The 8,885-nt window shown below is 34.7% G+C and overlaps 1 protein-coding gene across 3 annotated transcripts in view; it reads left to right on the forward strand.

Moving 5' to 3' along the window:
- Positions 1–8,885, forward strand: part of LOC106464059 (ABC transporter G family member 21-like) — a 43,153-nt gene that overhangs the window by 20,853 nt on the left and 13,415 nt on the right. The window lies entirely within an intron of this gene.

The raw sequence follows: 8,885 nt of genomic DNA on the forward strand, positions 1-8,885 counted from the left end.
AACTTCCTTAGATATCTTATCGGAGGGTTCGCGATGAGCGAGTTAATTACGAGTTGATGTAGGTACGATTCGCTTAACGGGGAGCTAGCTAGCTTTGTCCTTCGTTATTCACCAGCTACACACGCCGAGTTTTCCACCGTAAAATTATATAATGTTTTCGTAAAAATACGAATGTCCGATGAGAATCCACTGAAGTTAAATGATTTGTTATGTTCGAACTTTCTAAATGCTCCTGGTTAAATATCTGAAGTTGCCGATTGATAAGCATTATACCAATCACAGTTATAGCTTCCGAAGTTTATAGCACACTGACTATAGCAAACTAATAATAGATACTTCATTTTTGGCGCGTCGCATTGTTGATATTTTTAAGCGTGTGGAGAGTTTCTAGAAAATTCAGATTACGTAACAATACAAAGCTACATTAAGCGTTTATGTACATACATATATTGTCAATTCTTGATAATCTTCTACAACTTTAGAGAATACGCGGGAGTTTCACAATGCATATTTAACTGTATAAGTTATGTACACTTGTAAATATATATTTAATTCAAGCAAACATCGATATTAAAATAAATATACAATAATAAATCTGTCACAATGATTTTATCCAGCATACTACAGGAATTTAAATTATGTCTCCAATATGTGTGGTCAATACCATGTTTTGTTTGGGATTTTGGATGGGGGGTATGGATTTTACTTACTCAAAGCCTGGAAACAAGTATGAATTCAATCATCCTGGTAGGCAATTCATACTCCAAATATTGCAAGGGGCTCAAATCTCTATTCAGAACTAAACAAAAATGAGAGTATCAGAAAGCTTTGTTTGGGAATTAACATGTCTCCCTGACTTGCAGGCTGAGTTTTGATTATTTTGGTTATTTAGAACAAAAAGGAAAATTCAGACAACTTATAGTTTTTGTAATAATCAAAATTCAATAAAGTCTTCTATGAATGGTGAGTTACACTAACTTTTGCTTTAAAATATCCCAAGCCACAAAATGATCTGCACTTATCTTGGCCCCCACATACAGAAAAGTTAATGAGCTGACGCTGACCACTTCCTGCAGATGACTATGTTCACTGCATTAATTTTGAAACATTATCTCTTATCATGGATCAGGAGTTTGTCATATAGCTAAGTCAATGATTGTGAGCGGCTCATGTCAATTAGAGCACTGTTTCTGACAGACCCATTGATGAGTCAAAATGGATGCCACAGTGAAAACAACACATTCCACACACTAAAGATGACGTTTATTGTTTTGCCTTATCTGTTTAAAGATGAAGATAATGTAGTGATCTCAGTAACAGGCTTTGCTGCCGAAGTTTTAACTATAGGTATTCTATGAAAATCTATTATTGTTTAGCCAAACTGAACGTAATGTGGGGGCTATAAGCTTATTTGTATGATTTTTATTAAATTCAAGTTAAGATATAAGTACAGAAAAGTTTAATTACTTGTAGAGTGAAGAAAGAATTAAACTGCTATCACTCCCATCCAGTATAACCTGCTGTTAATTATTGATAATTAATCATGTTCGTCATGATATGTGCTCACTGTAAGCTGGAAGTAAGCACTCTGTCAAGTAACTGAACTGGTAGTATGTACTTTATGAAGTATTGAACTGATTATCATCACATTGACCATCTTAATTTTGTTTTGAAGAACCTCAGTTAGCCTGATGATGGCATCAAGTGAATAGTTGAATGCTTGCCCAATAAATGTACACATGAACACAAACTTTCCTGGTTTTCATTTCAAACCTACTTTATTTATCTGCTGGAATATATTCTCAGGATATTGGATGTAGACTCAAATATCTAATGAAATACCAAAAGGTGGCAGAGCAATGATTTGCTCTCAGAAGGTCCTCTTGAAGTTTTGCGTGATCCAGGTTTCCTTGTGCTCTATGTTCACCCTGGCTGGACGATATCCAGTTTGAACACTTTCATTACTGCTCAATGTTTCATGATCTTTTCCTGTTGATGCCTACTATCTCATCTGCGAAACAATTCTGACTAGCAGACTTTGGCACAAAGTGGCACATCTAGTCCTTTTTGGCTATTCTTGACCAGAGCTTGTGTTGTGTTACTCTGGTTAGTGACTGCCTGAGAGTCCTATAGAGATCAACCCATATAGTCTCAGACTCGCCAGGTGCCATTCCACCTAAGCAACCCTCAGTTGTTTGTGCTTCTCTTGCACTTAAGTCACCACAGAGGCAATGCTCAGTCTGTCATTTTGTTTACACCAGATGTCAAATGATCTTCCTGAGTTTGTGGTTGCAGAGAGACTGACTTCAGGGATCTCTGCAACATCAGTAAAAGTCCTATGTTCAGAAGAGGACTTCTCCTAGAATTAACACCTCTCTCATACGACCATCTCTCTACAGAGTAATTTTGGTACTGTAACCACAAACTTTATTATTACAGAGTTTTCTGTTTTTGGTGAGATATGGATTGTCCTTACTTGAACTGCTGAGTTAAACAAACGTAAAGAAATGTTTCATACTGAAAGAATGACATTTTATTTAGATAGAAATATTCACAACCCAGAGGGAAAGTTTGCCACTGGTATTCTCAGGTTAAACTAATCCCTCCAAAGAGTATTAGGAAAATATGATTTATAACAGGAAAATTGGCAGGATAAACTACGTAGTAATACTGAGTTTAACTAAACTGACTAAGTTTAAGGAAATAAATAAAACAGAATGGACATGATGTGTGAAAGAAAATGAAAACAATCTTTATTCAAACCAAGGACAAAAATACATTATGCATACTTGCTTCCTGTACACTGGATAGTTGCTTTCTTCTAGACTCATGAATTGATCAACTGGTTTTCTTCCTTCAAGGTGTTTTCCAATTAACCAACTCACTTGAGATCTTATGTATTAATGTTTAAATATAACATATTTTAATTAATGGGAAACATTGCATTTACTCATAGCGACTACTGTTATCCACGTGACTGGTCCTTCTCATTCAACATAGGGGAGACTGTGACTTCGAGATATCATCTGTCCCACCTGTGAAGGACACGTTTGTCATATTCATTTTTGCACAACGTCCACCATTACACCAATACCTTCCGCAGGTGGAGCAGATATTATCTCTAGAGCATCAAAAAGGTACAAAGTCAGCTTCTGGACCATCTGTTGTGCAAAAACTGCATAGGTTTGGAATACAAGAAAAACTTGAAAATTTCTATATTAAAATAAGAAAGTAGAAAACACGTGATATGCTTGTATCTCAACTTTAGAAGATTTTTTAAAACCTATAACATGATTTTAAGATAAATTTTGAAAAATATATAATATTTGTGGAAAAAACGCTAGATAAACATTTACATTATAAAATTCTATCATATTTATAATCTATACAACAAAAACATTTGATACAAATTTAAGATTTACAATAACTTTTCCATTCATTACTGTTTATTACTGCAATTTGTACGATTCTCTGTTTCTCGATTTTTATTCTATTGCTAATAGTCTTTTTACCAGATGTTTCTCCCTTCTCTAACAAACTTCATTCACAAAATATAAATGTTGAATAAACTTGTTAGACACCAGTAATATTGTTAACACCAAATAGAAAAGTTACTATGTTATTCTAATATTACCAAAATGTAATACAAACAAAACAATGGAATACTTTTATTTTTCCTTTATAAGATACTTTGAGTATATGCACTATATTAGTAAATAACTTGTAAAAAATAAAGATATTTATAAACTGTGGTGTCTATGGATTCAATAATCAAACGTAGAGTTTTCCTCGAGGTTCTTATAAAGATTTTCTAACTTTAACAGGTTCATATATAATACTTATGACATCTAAACTGTAGTACTGTAAAGGTCTAACACACATTTTTATATACAGTTTAATTAATATTGTGCTAATGTAGGGCTTAATATTAGGATTCGAAGAGTTGAGATCAACATAATGTCTTATAAATGCTGGTATTAATTAAAACTTGGAAGGGCGAAGAAACAATGACGAATTGTCATTTATAATATGTATTTAACTTGTTTGGAGTGGCTGTTAAATATTTATTCAGCAAAACTGAAATATATTAACAATACATTATTGTATATAATATATATTTTTCTTGGAACTCATCCTTTTACAATGAACTAGCGTTTTCAACATATTCATTAGCAGTATCTGTATTTTCATACTTACGTATTAAAAATCATAGCTCATTATTTTATAGAAAACAAAATGTATTGTATAATCATTAGAAACGTTTCAACCAATAAAATTGTAAGTTGTTAGAAACTGAAGTATTTCTATCTTTATAACATCTCGTAGAATTAGAGGCACAGTTAGTTGCTAATATTCTTAACCAGAAAATGAACAATTTTGAATGAAACATCTGTAGAACACACATGTAGGAAAACCCGTTTGAGACATCATCTGTTAAACTTTTTCATTACTAATATAATTCAGCGAAACGATTGGTTACAAATGCCAGTAACTGTTTGAGCATATCATCACAACATTGATGCAGTTTTTACACTAGTTTGATTGTAAATAAATCAATTTTAAGTCTCTAGCACTGTTTTATACAGTGCTTGAGGCACTTAAGGTTTCTTGACTCAAATCGCAGATGTTCTGTGAGACTGTCAAATATTCAAGAGAATTAGGTACATAATCTGTTGGAAAATAATCTGTATTACTCTGCCCCCAACTTATGCTAAAAACATAATCACCAGCAATGTTATGTTTAAAGTCTGATGATGATAATGAATCACCAACATCGGAATCATCAATATTCATTTTAGAAATTTCAACAAACTTACCAAGCTTGTTTATTAATGGGTCTTCAATAGACTTGGATGCTTTCAAAGAAGTTCCTTGTGAGGTTGGGGTAAACTTTTGTCTCTCGGATGATGAAATTCGTCGGAGTTATCCAGGAAAATAGTGTCACCACTATTTTCAATTTCTTGGTCTTTGTGTATAGCTAGAAAATACAAGTTTTCCTGTGAGGCTTCATTTGAAATAATATTTACAGATTCACAAAACTCTTTTTCTGAGGTTAATATATCATTTGAAGATAGTTCAGTAATGAGCAGATGATTATCATCAATGTTTTGTTCTAAAGCCTCACGATCTAAAACATCATTGAATTCTTCATCCTTCAGTGAACTTTGGCTGTGGTCAATGCCAAATGACGTTAACAGAGACATTTCAGTGATAGCCAATTCATCTTTTGATATTTTTTTAGTTTCAGGAGCTGGACTCTTTACACAGTTATTAAATTCTTCTGTTTTAAATGTATCGTTTTCTTTTATTCTGAATAAACTATTTGGAGATAGTTCAGTAACAACCAAATCATTTGCATTGTAACCTAAAATATCAGAAGATTTAATTCGTTCATGGTTATTAAAGTCTTCACTTTTTGATTCTTCATTTTCTTCAATAGTAATTGACATATCTGTAAATAATTCTTTAGTTACTGAATGGTTTTCTGAATTTTCTACATAATTTTCAGAAGGTATATTTTCCAAAAAGGTATCCTTTTTTTCATCATTATCTATTTTGTGGCAAAACGGTTCATTTTGAAAAAATTCAAAAGAATTAAGCTGGTTTTCAACATTTTGTGTCAATCTGTCACACGTATTACGCTTTTCATTGATGTTAGCATTTGAGCTTTCTTCAGTGTTAAACGATGTACTTTCCAGCATACCAACAATGATAGAAGTATTTTCTGAAGCCTCGGGTCGTTTTATTCCAACACAGACGTCAAGGTTTGAGTCTGTACTTAAATCTTTTTCATGAATATCGTAAGAAGAGTTTGACGACAATTCTGTAACAATCATATGCATTTCTGACTTTTGTTCAGAGGTCTCAGGAGACGTGATAATTTCAGAGCTATTAAATGTTTTATCACAATTCAATAATTGGTATTCTTTAATACTTGACGCCGTGTCTGCAGATGTTGAGGTCGTATCAAATGAGGTTTCTAAACCCTGTTGAGAAACGTCATCACAAGTGAGATACGTAACTATTTCATGTGACGTATCATTGACATTGTAGCTATTCTTTTGAAAGGAGGTCAAATTCAAAGTATAGAGATCATTTGTCTCATCAGGATTCAAACTGTTTTTAAACGATGAGTCCTTCGATTCTCGTGAGCAGATTGTAGCTTGTTTAGTGGTTTCATAATCTGGAGTAACATTAGGCTTAGAATCTTCAGAGTCGGTAGAATGACTTTCTTTATGAATTTCGTCTTTTTCAGTCGTCTTCAAAATCGTGAATGTGAGCGATCGCACCAAACATCGCTTCTCGGGTCTAAGTTTGGTAGTTGATGATGCTTCATGAAAGGATGGAGAAGATACGTTTTCTGAAGCATTATTTAGTAAACACGCCGATGCCGTTTGGTTTCCTCCGGTATCACACCATGCTTCAACCGAATCTTTAAGACCTACAGGGCGGTTAGTTGTAGTGGAGCTATTAATCTGTTCCGCTTTAATTTTGGAGCGAATCGCTGGGAGTGGTGTATACCGGGAAAGCGTAGACCTAGATAATGGTCTGTAAAAAATCCCTCGTGATTCTTTTGTAATAATTTTTTTTCCTCGTGTTGTAAGAGGCCTGTGGGGTTTCGTATCAGGTGGACTATCCGAACCTGTCGTGTAGGGTCTAGTCTCCAAATCAGGTGGAGTTTTTAAATGTTTCCGCGTGGGAGCAGTGTGATTTCTGGGGTTTCCATTCTCATCGTAGGCTTCATAATCCTTTGACAGTTCTTGATCTAAGACAGGAAATGAACTTTTACAGGAATATTCTTGGGGGATGTTAGCATATCCATTTGATGAGTCTGTTTGTTCCATCGCAAAAACACGTTTTCCTCTTCGTGATCGTTTTGTTACTGCACTCATCACTTGATTTACACACTCACTACTGATACTCAAGTTTTCGTTTGCACGTTTGTTTGGAATCATGCACAAAGCTACACAATGGGCTATCTGTGCTCTGCCCACCACCGGTATCGAAACCCGGTTTCTAGCGTTGTAAGTCCGCAGACATGCCGCTGTGCCACTGGGGGAGGGGGCAAGTTTTCGTATTACATTCAATACAGTAAAAATTATTTTTCAACACCAGTTTCAAACTAAGCTGAAAGCCTTACATTTCTTATCTCCAGATACTTATGCGTTATTTGCAAATATGCTAAGTTCCGAGTTGGTTTATAACTTGTTCTACAGAGCTTTTCTTATGCATCTTTTGTGTTTCCGAACACAGCTTAAATATGAGAATAACACGCCCGATGTAAAACGGTTCATTTCTTCCCCCGATTGATTGATGGCATATATAAACAAGACGGTTGCCTTAGCAACGAAGCAGCTGAAAGCGTTTACCTGTAGCTATGCAGCACATACTTCACTAGAACAACACATTGCAAAGAAAGTTGTATGTTGCCGCCCGCTACTGACAACACTGAAATTCATTGAATACGACACCCTGTCACGAACATGATTATCGATTATCATACTATATACGACGCATATTTAAAATAGGTAAGAACGATTTCGTCGTATATGGATTTTCAACTTTTATCTGTACTACGTTAATGTTGGATATTTAATTTACGTATGTAAATTAAATGTATTACTTTTGTCATTGTGCTTCAAACATAAATGATAAAAATAACAACCCAACAAAATGCTTCAATGAATAATATGTTTCAGGATGTAATAAAAGAAATATGAAAAAAATATGCCGCATTTAGTGAATAGAAAACATTTGGAAAAAAAAAAGATTTGTAACAAACAACAACATACAATGATAAAAGTTAACTTTGAATTTTCAGTTGATGATAAACTCCAGCTATTTTATTTCCTTTTTAGCTGGGGCCTGTCATGGCCATGTGGTTAGGGAGCTCGACTTGCAATCTTAGAGTCGCGGGTTCGAATCCCCGTCCCACCAAACATGCTCGCCTTTTCCGCCCTGGGGCGTTATAAACTGAAGGTCAATCCCACTATTCGTTGGTAAAAGAGTAGCCCAAGAATTGGTGGTGGGTGGTGATGACTAGCTACCTTACCTCTAGTCTTACACTGCTAAATTAGGGGCGGCTAGCGCAGATAGTCCTCGTGTAGCTTTGCACAAAGTTCAAAACAAACAAACAATCAGCATAATTAACCTACGTTCATTAGAATAAATAACATTTATACTATTAACTAATAAAGTTGTTTTTAATAATATATTTTTAAAATTCAATCGCTAAAATTGTGAATTTTTGAAGAATAGAATGTGCCTCTCACTTTTTTGTTGTTGCCAAAATTCCCAATTATAGTCTTTCAGTGGACAAGTCCAAACTGATTCCTTGGCTTTTGACCATCACAACTGTACACTGATCGGTGGTATAAATAAAACCGTACATTGATTTGTTGGATTGTATGTATGTTTGTTGTTAACCACAAAGCTACACAATGGGCTATCTATGCTCTGCCCATCAAGGGTATGGAAACACTGTTTTTAAGCGTTATAAGTGTTCAGACTTACCGCTGAGGCACTGGGAGGCTAGATTGTATGTAAGCAACCACATGATTCCGCTTGACCTTTTCAGGAACGTGGTTAATTTGTGTAAGCCTAAACATACATCAGTATAGTAGGTGTATCTTATCGTATCCAGTCGAGGGATGAAGCGGTGTCAGCTCAGCTGGGTCGATAACGCAGATTACACAGGCCTGCGATAGTTTTGTCTTGAAATTTTTACATGTTCTACAGTAATTCCTGTACGATGAATCCGAAAATGATATCCATTTTTCTCCATCACGTACAGATTTTTCACAAAATGTCATAACGCAATACACAAAAGAAAGACCACGACACGTAGTTTTGAGACTAAAAGACGTAGACTTCACACACAAAAA

This window comes from Limulus polyphemus, unplaced genomic scaffold (genome assembly GCF_000517525.1).
Source record: "Limulus polyphemus unplaced genomic scaffold, Limulus_polyphemus-2.1.2 Scaffold1551, whole genome shotgun sequence".
Lineage (NCBI taxonomy): Eukaryota > Metazoa > Arthropoda > Merostomata > Xiphosura > Limulidae > Limulus > Limulus polyphemus.